At 45.9% G+C, this 18,085-nt stretch overlaps 1 protein-coding gene across 1 annotated transcript in view; it reads left to right on the top strand.

Moving 5' to 3' along the window:
• The first annotated feature begins 7,327 nt into the window (after window positions 1-7,327).
• TMEM248 (transmembrane protein 248) overlaps window positions 7,328-18,085 on the top strand; it is a 32,501-nt gene continuing 21,743 nt past the window's right edge. The window contains exon 1 of the mRNA XM_088477785.1: window positions 7,328-7,536. The gene's annotated coding sequence lies outside the window, so the exon portion shown is untranslated. The remainder of the gene's footprint in view (window positions 7,537-18,085) is intronic.

The raw sequence follows: 18,085 nt of genomic DNA, 5'->3' as shown, positions 1-18,085 counted from the left end.
CTTTAATTTCTTCATTGCATTTGTACGCCTGGAACACTCTCTCACCCACTGTGTCCAATGCAATGCAAAACACAGGGGAAGCAGAAGTGAATCTGAGCCCTAACAGCTGCGATCTATTTCTATTTAATTTCTCCCTGTTTTGACGTCTATGGTGATGTACTCGATGACCTAAATGCATGCTATGCTTACAATTTTGACATCTCTGTAAATCTGGAGTACACATTCATTGGAAATGTAATTATACAGAACTAAGCATACATAGAAGTGACCTCTACTCTCATTTGCAATAGTCTGACTATACTGAGATTTATATGGAATGAGAAATTATGTTTAATAACAACAGGAAACATTACTGCATTAACATTTGCACTGACTGATGTAATGTTATTATTTAGAGACATAAGAGGAGTGATGCGATTGAAGAAATAACTATATGCCATGTTGTCAACTGTTATGTAAGTAAATATCAATCTCACTGGCAAATAATTGATCACACTGAGGGCCTGATTCAGTGCTGATCGTAGATTCCCGATTATCAGGAATCTGCGTGTGTGCACGACCCATTCTGCGAGTGTGCAGAATGGGTCATGCGTAGTCACACGCGGTCCCTTGAATGCCTCTGCCTGATTGACAGACGGAAGCATTTAAGGGGCGGCCGGTATTACTGGAAACGGGGGCGTGTCTGCCCCGTTTTCCGGGAGTGGCCAGCCCAGGATCTGCAATGATCAACGCGGTATCCTGGGGCTTACACAGCTGGCCGGAGGCCCGATGCCGTCCACCATTGAACACCAATGGTCGTGATGGTGATCCCAGTCTGCGACCTCCATTGCAGTGCTGGGATCGCAAATGCAGCAGGGGGTTTCATACACATCCTGCTGCTGTCACACGCTGCACAAATTGTGTGACTTACCTTGCCATTTGCTGCAGGTCAGGATTTCTGCCTGACCTTGTTCGGGAACCATGCAGTGACATCACCATCATGCACTATGTCAGCTGATAGCACTCTTCCAGTCAGAGTGCTTACAGCAGAGTCATATCCCCTGTGAGAACTCCCACTGGTGCCTGAGGAAGGTGGTGCTTCCTAGAGTTCAGTTGTAACCTGTGGCTCCTTTGTGCAGAAAACCACCACTGCTATCAGGCTCATTTCCCAGACTCCAGTGTTCCTGTGATATTCCGTTACCTGTTCCTGACCTTGGCTTCATTTGTGACCCTGATTTTGCCTGACCCCTGGTACTGCATCCGATATCTGGTTTTGACTTCTGCTATTCCCTGTGACCTGTTTACACCTGCTCCCTCGTACCGTCTAGTCAGTTTGGTTCTGACCTGGCCTGTCGACTAAGCTATACGTCTTCTCCACTTCATCCGGAGTTTACCAGCACCTGTATAAGGGAACCTATCCTGAGGGCCGCACCCTGTGTGTCGGACGCAGCCAAGGCCATACCTTCTTGTGAGGGTCCCTGGTGAATACCGCCAGCACATTAGACTCCACGTCTCAGGTTTAGGTCTAGCCAACTCCCTAATACGGGCCGCATCCATAACCATCTGGGAGTTGTGACAGCTGCATTTGCATAATAACAAGGATCGCAATTGCAAATGATGATAACATGGTGATTTATTGTAGAACACCCGCACTGGATGATGCAATGTAAATATTTAGGGAGACATAAGGAACCATGATACACGATCTGTATTTGCAAATGCATTTAATGAACTAATTATATGTTTTCCAATCAATAAGGATTAGAGGTGTTTCCCAAAACATATAGTATTTGTATTTTTGTGAATATTGCAACACCTCTCTGTACTTTGTAGGAAATATCTTGGAATGTCAATGTATAACATTGATATACACACAGAAACACATACAAAAAAAAATGTGGGATGTAAAGAAATGTGTATTAACATATTTATATGATGATGGGATCATACTAAAACAAAGTAATATAGTCTATTTCAGACAGATTTAAGAGTAGAAACCTTACTATTTCACTCCTATGTACATTTTGTGAATGCCATAGCCAAGTATACAGTTCCCTGGTCATCACACAGGGTACCCCCCCTCCTTTTCTTTTTATTTGGGAGGAATCACAGTTTATGTGTTAGTATAAACCTACTCTTAATGATTTATGACCTTTTGGTTTCCCATCCATCTATTCTGTTATTTATGGATACGAGTCGAGTATTATCATATGTTTTTAATGAATACAATAAATTATATTTTAACTGGATTATTGTTTGTCAATTGAAGAGTGCCCCAGAAGAGTCTTTCTTTTTCTCTTCGTTCTTGAAGTATCTGTTATGCGTTACTGTCTCTAGGTGCACCACCAACACCATTGAATTTACATAAATCCCATTGTGGGATTTCACCTTATGTTTGGGATTGTTGTTTTTTCCTAATATTTGGTGAGGAGATATTATACTATTGTATACACAGAAAATTATTGAGGTCCTGCGCGGAATCAAATCTTTAGTATTTTGTTAAAATTTAACATGGCCAAGACTGAACTCATTGTTTCCACCCTTCCAGAGACTGTTCCTCTTTGCTCTGTTATCACCCTCTCCTCTGTCCCCCAAGTCTACTACCTCAGAATCAAGTCATCCTCTCCTGCACTCGCCACATCCCAGCAATCTCTAGAATCCAGGTCTTCCTAACCCCCATGCATCCAAAACTCTCATCACGGTCTCATAATTTCTAACTAACCTCTTCTTTCCATTGCCTACTATTGCATCTGCATTCGCAACTGTCCTAATTAGTATTGGGACTTGCACTCACCCCATGCTGGGTGCCAATTCATCAAAAACAGACACCTCCCACTAACGCCCGCATGCTTTACACAAGCACTGAATTCAAGATACATGATAACTCATGGATTGAACCGTTCATTCTTTTAATCTGTACAAGGGACTCTTACCACACATGCCTTCAATGTATGCGCCTACTAAATAGCATTACCCACACTCCAATGTGCATTTCCGTGCCATGCACATCTACTTCCCCATTTGTGTGCCTACTGGGAACATTTACCCCACATCCGATGCAAATGCATACTGGGCACAATTACCATCCACCCACAGTACATGTGAGTACTGGGAATAGTTACATTTAGCCCGAATGTGCATATGCCTGCAGGGCACACTTAACCACTCATAAATGTGCATACATGTACCAGGCACACTTACCACCCCATGTATGTGCCTACTTGGCCTGTTCCTATTTACGTACTATAAATGGATACCTTCACTCCCACAGAGCATGTGCCTATCAGGCAAACTGACAACCATCCATTGTGCACATGTACTTGGCAAATATACCAGCAATGTCTATGCTTATGGGAATACACACCTAAGCCTTTTGGGCACACTAAACCCTCCATGCATGTGCCTAGTGGGAACACTTACCAACCACCATTGTGCATTTGTGTACCAGGAAAACTTTCCCCACCTCCATATGTGTGCCAAGCAGGCATAACCACCTTCCCCTACTGGGCATGGATACTCCTCCCACCAACTGTGCATGTGTCCCATTTATGTGCTTAATAGGAATACATGCCTTAACCTCCTGAGCACATCATCCATCCTCCACTATGCATGTGTGTACATGAACACTTATTCCTCCTATCGGTGTCTACTAATATTAGTTACCCACTGTTCATATGCCTACTGGTCACCCTTACTAACTCTCTACTGTGTATTTGTGTACAGACACAGGTATCCACTGGGAATATACCAGTCAACTTACCAGAGACAGTCCTCCCCCCACCTCCAATTTCCATACACCTACTGGGCAAACTTAAACATGTGTCTAATACTCCTTTCACACAGAAAAGCAAATTCCCAGGTCAAACATTTGGACACAGTAATTTGTGGATCAACACGGGTTCTTTATCTGTGTAAAAGAGTTAACCCGGGGTGACCCTTTCACATAGAAAAAATACTAATATTTAATACTAATCCACAAATTACCGGGTCCAAATGCTTGACTCGGGAATTTGCTTTTCTGTGTGAATGGGGGCACAAAACATGTGCATCAAATCCCTCCTCCCTTACTAAGCATACCCTACGCCTTTACTGTGCACACTTGGCACCAGCAACAACCCCCCTTTCTGGGGACACTTGCAGCAGCAACCCCCCCCACTCTTACTGGACACTTGGCACCCCGTCGTCCCTACCTTATTGGGCACACTTGGCACCATCCCCTACTGTAAACAGCGCAAGCAATCCCCCCCCCTTCCTTGGTCACACAGCACCACCCTTACTTCGCACCGTACCACCAAACCTAACCCCTTACTGGGCACACAGGACCAGCAAAACCCACATCTAACTTGGCATACAGCACCAGCAACCCCTACCCCCTAATAATATGCACACTTGGAACCCCTTTCTTAATAGCCACTGTCTGCATCCCCGCTCCTAATGGGCACACACCCTGTTAATGAAAACATTTGGCACCAGAAAACCCCCCTTCCTGGGCACACTTAGCGCACTCCCTCCTCTCTTACTGGACACACTTTGCACTAGCAAAAATTCACCTTCCTAGGCACACTTGGCGCACCCCTTCATTGACACACTTGACATACCCCTTCCTTCCTGACCGAGCACACTTGGCACACCCTACCACCCTTACTGGGCACACTTAGTGCCAGCAAACCCCCTCACCTTACTGGGTACTCTTAGCACCAATAAAACCTCTCCCCCCACTGGGCACATGGCATGAGCAAACCACCCCACTTACTAGGCACACACCACCAGCAAACCCCCCCCCCCCATTAATGTGCTCAAAAGGCATCCTCCCTCTTACAGGGCACACCCCTCCCTTAATAAACACACTTGGTACCAGCAACCCCCCCTTCCTGGGCACTATTGGCATACTCCTTTCTTACTGGGCACACTTGGCACCAGCAAAGATCCACCTTCCTGACTTGGCACACCCCTTCCCTGGGCCAACTTGAATTCCCCTCCACCCTTACCAAGCACACCCCACTCCCTTACTGGGCACACTTGGCACCAGCAACACTCCCCCCTTTACTGTACACACTTAGCATTAGCAAAAACCCCTCCCTATATCCTTACTGGGCATACTGGGAACACCTGCTGTTCTATATATAGCGTGACAGCCTCCCGCATTCCACATTATCAGTGTGATAGCCTCCCGCATTCTACGTATACAGTGTGACAGCCTCCTGCATTCTTCGTATACAGGGTGACAGCCCACGGCGTTCTACATACACAGTGTGACAGCCCCCTGCGTTCTATAAATATCGTGTGTCAGTGTCTGACATGCTATAGACAAATGGGGCATGTCAACATGACACATCACCATTTCTTGTCACACAGGGAACATTCCTTTCCATTCTATATGCGCCTTAATGCCCCAAGTAGTAGTGTCCCTCTTGCAATGCCCACTGTAGTAGTGTACCTTATGCAATGTCCCCAGTAGCAGTGCTTCCATGTAGTAATGTCCCAGTAGTGCCCCTTATGCAGTGCCCCCAGTAGTGCACCCCTATGCAGTTCCCCCAGCCAACCCCTCCTGGTTACGCCACTGCCAAATACTTCCTTACTGGGCACACTTAGCACGAACAATTCCCCCCCACACACACTTACTGGGCACACAGCACCCCCCCATTAATCACGCAGCACCAGCAACCCCTCCCCCCTATTAATGTGCTCACTTGGCACCCCTCTCTTAATGGGCACTTTGCATCCCCCCCTTAATGGGCACACTTGGCACAAGCACCCCCCCTTTTGGGCACAATTGGCGCACTCCCTCCTCCCTTACTGTGCACACTTGGCTCCCCTGAGTCCCTTGCTGTGCAAACTTGGCACTCCCTTACTGGGCACACCTAGCACCCCTTGCCAGGCAGACCTAGCACCATCCACCCCACTGCCAGATATACAGGCAGATATAGTACCCTTCTAGCCCCTTGCCAGACAAACCTAGCACCCGTCCACCCCCTTGCCAGGCAGACCCAGCATCAGTCTACCCTCTAGCAGGCAGACATAGCACCTCTCCACCCCCTTGCCAGGCAGACCGAGCACCAGACAACCCCTTTGCCAGTCAGACCGGGTCGCACCCCGCTGGGACCCCTTTGGGCTATTTCACATACGTTCACCGGCCGGCAAAAAACAGGACAGTTTTTTGCCATGTATAATATTTAATTTAGCAAACGGATGGGTCCTTTCAGACGGCACGGTGGCCCTGTTACAGACGAAAATATCCATTGAAATAGACAGCTGCCGTCCCTGGTTTCAATGTTAAAGATTGGGAAAAAAAACACTGCTGAGCCAGAGCTTGGAGATGAGACCATCTCTAAGCACCGGAACTGCCTATGCAGTGAACGGGACCCGGATTGCCTCAACCTGGGTTACCCTTTCACACCACACCACGAGCCAGGTTGAACTTATGGTCAACCCTGCTAGTTACCCGAGTTGAAATGCCACGTCGACAAGTTATTTCAACTGTACCCTTTCACACTGCATAGTAACCTGGGTTGCTGCACGTTTACAGATGCTGGCCAGCGCTTCCACTGGGATCCCGCTGCACTGCTCTGCTGCTGCATCCTCCTCTCCTGGGGTCCCACTAGCCATACAGCACAGACGCCCCAGAGCAACACTCAGACTGTGCCGCGCCACTGCCTTTGGTTTAGCTCCGCCCAGTGCAAGACGTGGAAAAGGTCATTCCATCGAAGGTGATCTAGTCACGACTACCCTATATTTAACGGAAAGGTATATTTCCCCTTCAGTTTCTGTATATGGAAGTGACGTCGAGTAAGGGCGGAAGTGCGGTTCCCTGCCCATACAGTCCACCAAAAAAAGAAAGTTGTTTGCTCGCCACGCTTCGGGCTCCGTGGCTCGCTATGCTAGCCACAAGATTATATTCCCCTTCTATGTCCACGTGGATGGTAGGGAATTACGTTGGACAGTAGCTGATGACGTCAGGATACAAAAACGGTTGACTGTATTTCCCCTTCGCGCTAGGGACCTGGAGGTGACGTGAGTGAGGGTGGAAATGCAGTTCCTGCTCATGACAGCCAGCGAAAGAGGTACTTTGTCCCCACTTACACCAGTTTGTTGTCCGCTCGCCACGCTTCGGGCACGGTGGCTCGCTACGCTCGCCACATGGTTATATTCCCCCTCTATGCCCACTTGGATGACAGGGAATGAGGCTGGACACTGGCTGATGACGTCAGGGTCCTCTAGGTGAAGGGGATTTAGACATTACCTTACAAAAACTGAAGGGACTCTATCCACTTCCTATATTTGAAAGCCTATCTCTGTGTTATGCTCAGACAGCAGGTAGTGTCAATAAAGTTATTGGGGGGAAAAAAAAAGTAGAGAGAGCTGCGGAGTGGGCGGCGCTGAGCCTGACAGATCGGCGGCGTCATCTCCGGGTACAGCAGCTGCTGAGGAAGTGATTGAGGACTCCCAGCCTCCCGCCCGTCATATCGAGCCAGGCATGACCGCGTCCAGTGCTTCGTCACCGGCCACCTGAGAGCGGCACCCAGGGGACAGGCGGAGGCCGGGGGAAGCCCCGCTGAGGTGAGCAGGACAGCGGCACTCAGCTTAGGCCAGGCAGGGCCTGCTCCGAGAGCTGTGCATAGGGTGGCCAGGGGAATGACAGTTGTCCGGTCACCTGACTTCCATCATGCTGGGTAGAGGATTCTTGTTACTGTGTCGCGGTCCGGGTCAGGACGGAGCAGGACACAACGGAAAATATGTATCAAACCTTCTAAAGAGTGAAGAAGTTGCCCTATAGGAGCCAGTCAGCTTCTAGATAGCATTTAGTACATACATTATATTAATGATAGGTAGAATCTGATTGCTTGCTGTGAGCAACTTGACGACTTCTCCACTCTCAGGTTTGATGCATCCTTCCCATTGTCATGATGGATTAAGACTTGTCAGCAACAGGTATTATGGTGAAAACAATCATCATAGTGATTTATGGAACTGTTCTAAGGAAATCTGGGATTATAGGGACAGGTGCGGTTAGGAAGGTTACTGCAGGTGAGGCTAGGATGGTCACTCACTGGAGGACGGGCACTCACTGGAGGTCAGGAACAGGTGAGGCTAGGATGGTCACTCACTGGAGGACAGGAACAGGTGAGGCTAGGATGGTCACTCACTGGAGGACAGGAACAGGTGAGGCTAGGATGGTCACTCACTGGAGGACAGGAACAGGTGAGGCTAGGATGGTCACTCACTGGAGGACAGGTGAGGCTAGGATGGTCACTCACTGGAGGACAGGGGCAGGTGAGGCTAGGATGGTCACTCACTGGAGGACAGGGGCAGGTGAGGCTAGGATGGTCACTCACTGGAGGGCAGGGGCAAGTGAGGCTAGGATGGTCACTCACTGGAGGACGGGGGCAGGTGAGGCTAGGATGGTCACTCACTGGAGGACAGGTGATGCTAGGATGGCCACTCACTGGAGGACAGGGGCAGGTGAGGCTAGGATGGTCACTCAATGGAGGACAGGGGCAGGTGAGGCTAGGATGGTTACTCACTGGAGGGCAGGGGCAGGTGAGGCTATTGTAGATGTGAGGGTGGACATTGGCAGGCAATGTTATGGGGCACTGGGACTGGTGTGTATGTGATTGTTACACCAAGAAGGACAGGAAGGTTTGGATGTGACTTACACCTAGTAGGACAGGTGAAGCTGTGATATTCATAACTGTAAGGGCAGGAACCTAACAATGTAATTGTAGAGCCAGCAAAGATGAGAACAGATATAATGGTGACAAGTGAAGTGAAATTAATTGGAATGTTATGCCACATATGGTATGTGTTAAGGTTACATGCTGACAATTCTGTAACAAATGCTTCTTAATGATATGCAGATAAAATAACAATACATAATAACCTGTAATACCTGCCTATATAAATATAGTGTTCACTCTAGCTCCGGCGGCAGGCAGGGCGCCGGAGCTAGAGAGGGCACTGCCGCGCGTGCTCCCGAAAAGGGGGCGTGGCCATTGAAAAGGCGCGTATATAAGACACGTCCTCTTTTCATCACTTGGGGGCGTGCCCAACACTTACGGACACACTGGGCAGCCCCCAAGTGCCGCTGAAAGGAAAAATAGATGCCGGGCATATGCCGTTTTTTGCCCGTTTTTCTGCAAAAATTTTGCCTGCAAATTTTATTCCGTATTCAATTCCATCCTGATTTCGCCTATGCGGAAAGTCAATACACTGATATAGGCGATACTTTTTTCTCCACAGAATAGAAGGAGAAAAAAAGTACAAAATCTATATTTTGGGGTGCAGATGTTGGGAAACCACTCAGAACCCTTGGTACACCCCACTCCCCAAGGACAATTCACCCCAAAGAAGGAAAAAAAAAACAGGAACACTCCAAAAAACTCCTTTGAAATTTGGGGCGAAAACAAAGAAGTGGGGCGACAACTTCAAAAACTAGCAAAACAAGGTTCTGGGGGGGCTCTAAGAAGGGGCCAAGTGTTTTTGGGATTACAGGAGCTTGTATGCAGGTGGAATTTCACTTTTTCAAAAGCTTCACTTTAGAGACATTAAAATGTGGTATTACAGGTTGAGTCTCCCATATCCAAATTATTCCAAAATACAGAATAATTTTGCCATGACTGAGATAATGAAACCTTTGATTTTTGATGGTTCAATCCACAAACTTTGTCTAAGGCATAAATTATTAAAAATATTGTATAACATTACCTTCAGGCTGTATATAATGTGTATATGAAACACAAATTATTTCATTTCTGTACACACACTTTGCTTAAACCACAAAATAATTGAAAATATTGTATAAAATGACCTACAGGCTGTGTGTATAAGGTGTATATAACACATAAATGCATTCTGTGTGTATATATTGGGGTCCCATTCCCAAGATATTTCATTGTGATATGCAAATATTCCAGAATATTCCATTGTCCAAAATACCCCTGGTCCCAAGCATTTTGGATATGGGAGACTCAACCTGTACCCATTTACAAGCACCCAAAATTTGATGGAACTACTTATTTTCTCAAAAAAACACTGCCTTATGCCATTCTTCACCACTTTTACCAAGACGCCAATAGCAAGCAATTACCACCACTTAAGTACCCTAACTAGTTCAGTTAGGGCTAATACTAAACTACCACAATGATTTCAGAAGTCAGCCCATCTCTTTCTGGGGTACAGAGTGATTCCCCCAATTCTGACAGTACTTTCTGTCTGTTCTGCATTCACCGCTTGCCGTTTTCGCCTGTTTTGGAATTGAATATGGTGAATAGCGGGGACGCGCACGATAAGTTTCCGCGTCCAAAACACGTGATGTAGACGAAAAGTCAGGTAGGGGAAACTTCCTTTAATGTTGGAAAGACATAGGGCATGATTCAATTAAATGTGAAGTGAATAGCGCCGGAAATGAGCTCCCGGAGCTATTCAAGTCTGCGAGTAGTTAGGTCAGGGAAGGCTCGTTCCTGCACCTTAAACGGGGTATTTAGGCGTGAGAACGGGCATTCTCCGACTAAACTTCCCGGCGCGATGCTGTTTTCCCGGCGCTAAGGGCAGAAAACGGCATCACGCCTGGACTTTTGTCGGATTTCTGCTCGCATCCCCGGAGAGATGCGAGAAGAAATCCTAGTCGGGCTTAGCAGCGCATTTGAATTGAATACCTCCGGTAGCTGATTCCTGGCGCTATTCACTTCGCGTTGAAACGAATCGTGCCCATAAAGTACTAACCAGTCCGCTCCTGTCATTTTACAGGCAGTGTTTGAAAAATGGCAATTAGGAGCTGATTGGTTGGTACTATCTCAAAGCTTTGCGACATCTCCCCTTAGCAAACAAAAACATTTGTCTATTTGAGATTGTAATAAACAGGACACTGAGATGAGACAGCAGGTTTTTTTTTTTTCATTTACAGCTTTATGGGGTGGTTTCAATTAAGAGTTGTCATTGCAATGGTGTGGAAACCTTATATTGGCCCAGACTCATTTGTGGTGTGAGTTTAATTGAATCGACCACCATATGTTTAAAAAATATATCCAATTAGATCCAAGCAATTACTTTACCTTGCTCTTATTAATGCTGACTTCTGATGGGTCCCAGACAGGAAGACCAAATGATGCAATACTACTGTAAGTCAGATGCTTACAAGAAAAGAAAAGTACATATTTAAAATGTATTTATTTTTACTCCAGGTTTAATACTAGGAATATTTAGTAATGTTTCATGCAAGATTCTGGTAAAGTCTGATAAAAGACCATAAACCTATGATGCTATTTATATTTGTATGTTGCTGGTGAGAATAACCTATTATTTGCTCAATAGCACAAATTAATCAGCAAAATGAATGTGTTAATTGTCTGCAATATGATCCAGACAACAGAAGCTAATTCTGTTATGTCCCACGAGCTTCTTATACCCTAGTAGTCTATACATTCCATACAAGATATTTTTAAGATATTATTGTTGTTAACCATTTAATAGGTTGTATTTTTCTCCACAATTTTCTTGCATCAGTGTGATCCAGCTCCTTACATCACTTCTCTGGGCTGTTGGAGGGCCAAGCTCCTAGCTAACTCTGGCCCTCATTCAGAGCCGCTCGCTAGCAGCAGTACGCTCGTTCCGAGCGATGTTCGCACATCTGCGCATGCGTACGGTTTTTAGTACGCATGCGCGAACCAGTCAGTGCGGCTGAAAGTCGTTGGTACGCAATATAGCGAGGACCTGCTATTTTGAGTGACAGAATGAGGCGTATGTGGGTGGTAACAGGGGAAGGTGCTTGAAAACGGGGAGTGGAGATCCGAACGCAGGCGTGCTTAAAGGTCAAAACGGGCGTTTTAAGGGTGTGCATAATTAATCCAGCAGCGTCATAGACCACGTCACTGGGTTTTTTTTAACTCAGAACTGCTCGCAAAATAGCGGTTGAAAACACCAACCATAAGAATAGCGAGCAGTTCATACGCTGTACGATGTACTCGATTAATCTAATACATAGCGGACATGACGTATGGTGCGTGCGGCCAGGGGGCATTTTTAACAAATAAACGAGCGTATGTTTTGATCGCTCGTTCAGACTTAGAGGTGTGAACAGACTGCAATTTGCGAACGGATCATTTGAATAGCCACCCCTTGTTTTTGAACGAACGACCGCAAATAGCGAACGGCTCTGAATCAGGCCCTCTGTGGCTTCCAGTTTGCCTCCATTCCCCTGTACAGATTATGGAAGTACACATGCAGACATGCTCTCAACAACAAGTACCGGCAGTGGCAAGGAAATATATATTTCAGGAATGGATTAGCAGTGTTCTCCCCAGGGTGGGGACCTTCGCAATTATGTGTGCGCCGGGAAAAGGGGTAACTCCCTTACCAATCCAGCCAGACAGGTCTCAGGCTGCTCCCCCACTGGCTCTCAGTCAAAAGTGCCCATTATGCAATGCCCTCTGTATTTGTGCCCTTTATGCATTGCCCCCTGTAGTTTAGCTTTGCCCTTATGCAGTGCCCCCAGGCTGGTCCCTTTTGTTGTGCCACGAGGCTGGCCCCTTATGCAGTGCCCCCAGGTTTAAATAGTGTCCCTTATGCAGTGCCCCCAGGCTTAAATAGTGCCCCCACACTCGCCCTGGTCCCAGCCCAGAACTTACCTTTACTTGCTGGCCACATGCGCTCCCACCCCCGTTGCCTCGCGCTGCCTGGATCTAACTAGATCCAGCAGGCGTGCGGGGCAGGCTCCTCGCGTCGCTGGTGACATTACCCGCGCAGTGCATCACTGGGACCGCTTGCCTCTGAAGCAATCGGAGGCTTCTTTAGCCTCTGGTCACTTCAGAGGCCAGCGTTCCACAGCAGGGGTCGTGGGGTCGGCGGGGGAAAGTGTTGGGCGGCAGGCTGTTTCTGCCGCAGAAAACAGCCTGGGGAGAACACTGGATTAGGGATCCCCCTCCTACCATGTGTCTTTGTGTTCAGAATGGAACGGCTAGAATTTTTGCTTTTTAAATAACACTCCTTGCAACCATTGTTTAAGACATGGGAGGGCTTTATTAACGCCGCGTCAGGCCTTCTTTGGCAGCAAATCCACAGCTGCTTCCACACGAGGAGAATTCTCATGCTTATGGGGCAGTATTTGTTATTTAGGCAGGGTACCTTTCAAAACTCCCCACACGTGGTTTTTCTGGTGTATGCTATGTTTGGTATATTTGTATGCGCTGCTTAGGGTCCCATGTCTGCAGCCAAATGGTTTTCTATGGTTTGATATTATTATGGAATTTCCTGTATGTCTTTGTCCCTTATTAAAGATAAAATAATTGTGAAGTCCGCTCAGCTTCTTGTAGTTCCAAAGTCCAAAAGATTTATTGACATAAAGAAACACTTGGGGCGGAATTCAATTCTTTTCATCCGCTATCGCGCCCGACGGAGCTATTCTATTCTTGCTCCTGTCGGGCGCGATCAGCTGCCAAGCGCTACATTTCAGCTCGCAGCCCCTGGGGGATGAGAGCTGAAATGTGCGAAAAGTGACATGTTTGGGCACCCAAACATCACTTTTCGTGATCGCGCCCAGCACTTTGGTCGGGGTTAGCCGATTTACGTGGCTAAACCCGACCACTTTGGGTGCGGTCAGCGTGAAAAGCTGGTACAATTGAATAGCAGCCCGCAATCTCCTGCCACTTTAGACGGGAGATGTGGGCCGCAAAATCAATTGAATTCCGCCCAAAGAGTACCGCCCCTTACACTGCGCATGCGCTGTTGGCACAACACAAGGCTTCAATTCTGAACGCCCTAACTTGCAGGGTCAGTGTGGTACAATTTATACACAGCAAACAATACAGGAGTAACCTTAGCAACACATATTATAGTTTAGACAAACTGGTCACTACACAATAGATTACAGGGCAAACAATGCAACTGGTCAAGCTTTCACACTGTCTTCCTGGGTCGTGGTAACCTCTTGCTTGTCGTCATTGTCGTATCCATGTGTGCTCATGTCCTCAGGGGCTCGCCACTCAGAGTGGGAAGGTGGCAGGTAACAGTTTACAGTTTAAAACAGGTTCTTATGGAAAGCGTATGCATTTACCAAACAAGCTGTAACTACAAACAATGTTGAATAAAATAAGTGATCACAGAATCTGTGATCACTTACAAAATCAAATATATTTTCATACATAGAATTGCAGTGCTATATTTACACACTTATGTTGGAAACTTTGCAAGTTTCGTAAAGAATATAAACCCTAATATATAACAATGCATGATATTGAAAAGCAATATTTAAGTATATAAAATATGACTTAAACGTACAGAAAGATGTTTATTGTTGTACTTCATTCAGTTTTGGTATTTGACTTTGACCCCCTACTCCATACTCAATATTAAGACCGTTTTGTATATGATTTACCTACGTGAACCTTCTGTTTTTTTGTACACCTGAAGTGCTAGTGCTGATTCATCGTTCATGTTTTGCATTCTGTTTATTTGCTTGTATTCGTAAAAAAGAAAAAAAAAACTCCTCTCCTGAAATACTGTACTACATGCTGTTATAACAATCCAGATAACCTGCAACAATTGGGCACATTCCGGATTTGAGCGTGATGAAGAGTAATTACAATAAAGTTCTCAGACCCAACTATCTCCGGACATTCAGTGACCGTCGGCATGAACATCCGGTCATATACTGTGATGTTCATGACCATCTACTGTTTTCACAATGCAGAATCACTGTAGTGATTCTTCACCATCAAGAGAATTTGGCTACCAGAGAGCAGAGGAATGTGCCTCCTAAAGGCGCACATCCACTTGGCGATTTCTTTAAGCATTTGAACGATATCATTCAATCGCTCATGAACAGGGCACATTAATGTCGGAAATGACCAGCGATGTGCGCTCCCGCTGGTCGTTTCCGAAATCAATCATCGGCCGAACATGCTGAACAACCTGACGATAACGTCAGGTTGACATGTTAGGGGATGATGGATGTGCCTACACGGAACGACTGCTTGTTCAGTGTAGGCACAGCACAGACTGTCAAACGACTGCACGATTACAATGTCTTAATCGTGCAGTTGTTTTTGGTCTGCTAGTGGATGTGTGCCTTTAAAAGTGTATATCTTTTAGTGAGGCATTCATTTGGTCAAATACAAGCAATAGGTATAGTAGTATTGTTTTTAGACAAATCGTCTTTGGCACTCAAAGTACTTAATGTTTATTTTGGACAGATTGGCCTTTAAGTGTTCTAGTATTTTATAGGTTGTGTTATGTTTCTTTCTTTTTATCTTTTTCTCAAGCTTGATTTTATTTTAAACTAATTAGGGCAGTGACTCATTCAGTATCTAAAATACAGTATAGTAATGGTGACTTATGTTGAATGTGTCCTACAGTTGTAAATTAGCTGCTGGATCTCCTCTCCAAATCTAATACCATCAATGTATTGTATAGAGCTGAGAGAGCTGGGGAACCCACTGAATTCCCTGCCATGTCCATGAAACGACTGTATGTATTTACTATTATTGGGACATGAATCATTATCTTGATGAAGGATCTCATTATACTAATGGTAGGAACGTATCCAGCTGATCAGCAGAAATGTTCAAATATCCTGTTACATCTAAAGGTAGCTTTTCTCGTACAAAGGGACCTAATGTGAGCCCCACACCCTTAATTACAGTTGTTAATAGCTGACCGTATGCAACCATAGACTCAAGAATGGATGTTCATGGAAACTGTTCCATAATCAGTGTTACGCTGAAATGGAGGTAAGGCAGAGGTTCCCAAACTCAGTCCTCAAGGCACCATAGCGGTCCAGGTTTTAAGGATAACCATGCTTGGGCACAGGTGACTCAATTAGTACCTCAGTCTTCCGATTTACCCATCTGTTCTTAACCATGGATAGATTTAAAACCTGGACCATTATGGTGCCTTGAGGACTTAGGGCCTGATTCAGAGCCGCTCGTAAGCGGCCGCTCGTTCGTTCCGAGCGATGTTTGCAGAACTGCGCATTCACAGTTGCACATGCGCGAACCAGTCAGTGCGGCCGAAAATCGTTTGTTCGCTAAATAGCGAATGCCTGCTATTTTGAGTGACAGGAGGAGGCGTATGTGGGTGGTAACAGGGGAAGGTGCTTGAAAACGGGGAGTGGAGATCAGAACGCAGGCGTGCTTAAAGGTCAAAACGGGCGTTTTATGGGTGTGCATAATTAATACAGCAGCGTCATTGACCACGTCACTGGGTTATTTTATAGTCAGAAATGCTCGCATGATTGCGGTAGGAAAAACCAACCACAAGAATAGCGAGCAGTTCATACGCTGGTCGATGTACTCGATTAATCTAATAAATACCGGACATGACGTAGGATGCGAGCGGCCAGGGGACGTAGTTTTCCAAAAAACGACCGCAAGTTTTGTTCGCTCATTCAGATCTAGAGGCGTGAACAGACCGCAAAAAGCGAACAGTTCATTTGAATAGCCACCCCTTTTTTCTGAACGAGCGAGCGCAAATAGCATCCGGCTCTGAATCAGGCCCTTAGTTTGGGAACCTCTGAGGTAAGGTACTCTGTCATTAAAAAAAAATTGGGTCCTGCAGGATACACTCCAGCCAATCCGATTGAGCTGTCAATGTGCATTTAGTAGGACCTGTACTAGTCCTACATCCCAACTGGTAACTCAAAGTAAGCAGGGTTGCCGAGTTGAGCTGCTGATGTTTGGGAGTGGGGTAGGTCCTACAGGCGAGTCATCTGACCTCTGTTTAACATGGGAGGTCACAGTTAATGCACTGATATGGACAATAAAATCTGCTACCACAGTGTACTATTTACAGCCTATTGAAAGGACCACAAAGCTTAAAATATAAATTTCTCCTAAATTAAGAAAATAATGTAACAAATAGAGTTATATGGCAACTGATTTAGAGATTTACAATAGCATTTATAATACCATAGCATTATTATTTACCCATAACATGTTATTTCAATGGCTCGTCGTTAGTAAGTTTTGTGTACATACACATATGGGGGTGATTCAGTTCAGCGGGAATTAAATAGCGCCGGGAGGGAGCTCCCGGAGCTATTCAATTGACCGCGCTGTTTGGGCGACTAAATGATTTTTCCTCGCACCCTCCTGTGAGTGCTAGGAGAAATCCGCCTAAAGTGCCGGGTGCAAAGCTGTTTTCCAGCTTGGCACAGCGCTAACAGCCTTGGGCTGGCACTTTTGTCAGAGAATGCCGGTTCTCTTGACTAAACACCCAGGTTAAGTCGTGAGAACTGGCATTCTCCGACTTAAAAAAACGGACTAAGCAGCGCGCTGAATTGAATAGCTCCAGGACCAACTTCCCGGCACTAATCCACTCCTGCTGAATTAAATAGCCTCCAATGATACTTCCTTATTATTGCTTTATCTCAAATATGTTTCTTTCCTAAATGTCTTTGTGTATTTTACTAGGCGCTCTTATACAGACTTGTATATTAGGATTAATTCCCTTTAATAGGTTGTACGGAATGCAGTCATAATGTCAACATTTACAATGTCGACACCACAATGTCAACAGTTATGTCGACATTGAACATGTCAGCATCTGAAGAATACCAACGTCTGCAATGTCAACATTTTGCAGGGAAGGTAGGGAGCATTCTCCTGGCATCCACCAAACCCAGATTTGTCAGGTTGCCAGACGGTGAGTGTTCGAGTGTTTCCGTAGGGCTAGGATACAGACACCTATCAGGTAAGTATCCTAACACTAACCCTCCCTCCCCGCTCCCTAAACCTAACCTGAATTGTTCTGCAGCGTCTTACAAAGTACATAACCAAAAAAGTGATCAACAGTACAATCCAAATACAATGCAGGACAAGGAGAGGTATAATATACATTGCTACATTGGTGACCAAAGCACCCAATTAAGCAACAGAGAATAAGCAACCAAGTGTTGGGTGCCCTAGTGGGGAGTAAAAAGTAGATGAAAATAAAGTAAGGAGAAGCGGGTAGAGTGCCCTGCTCGCAAAGGCTTGCATTTTAAAGCGCTTCACCACAAAAGCATAAGAGCACAGTGTTAACAGCACAGTGTCTAACAGTACTTAAATTTGACAAACTGACTAGTTGGAGAAGTGTCATCCTATAACGGTACTACATTGAAAGTCACTGAGGGCGATTC

The sequence above is a fragment of the Taudactylus pleione genome, unplaced genomic scaffold, assembly GCF_031769625.1.
Source record: "Taudactylus pleione unplaced genomic scaffold, aTauple2 ptg000203l, whole genome shotgun sequence".
Taxonomy (NCBI): Eukaryota; Metazoa; Chordata; class Amphibia; order Anura; family Myobatrachidae; genus Taudactylus; species Taudactylus pleione.
Note: the sequence above shows the minus strand (reverse complement) of the source record. Positions and strands in the feature narration are given on the sequence as shown.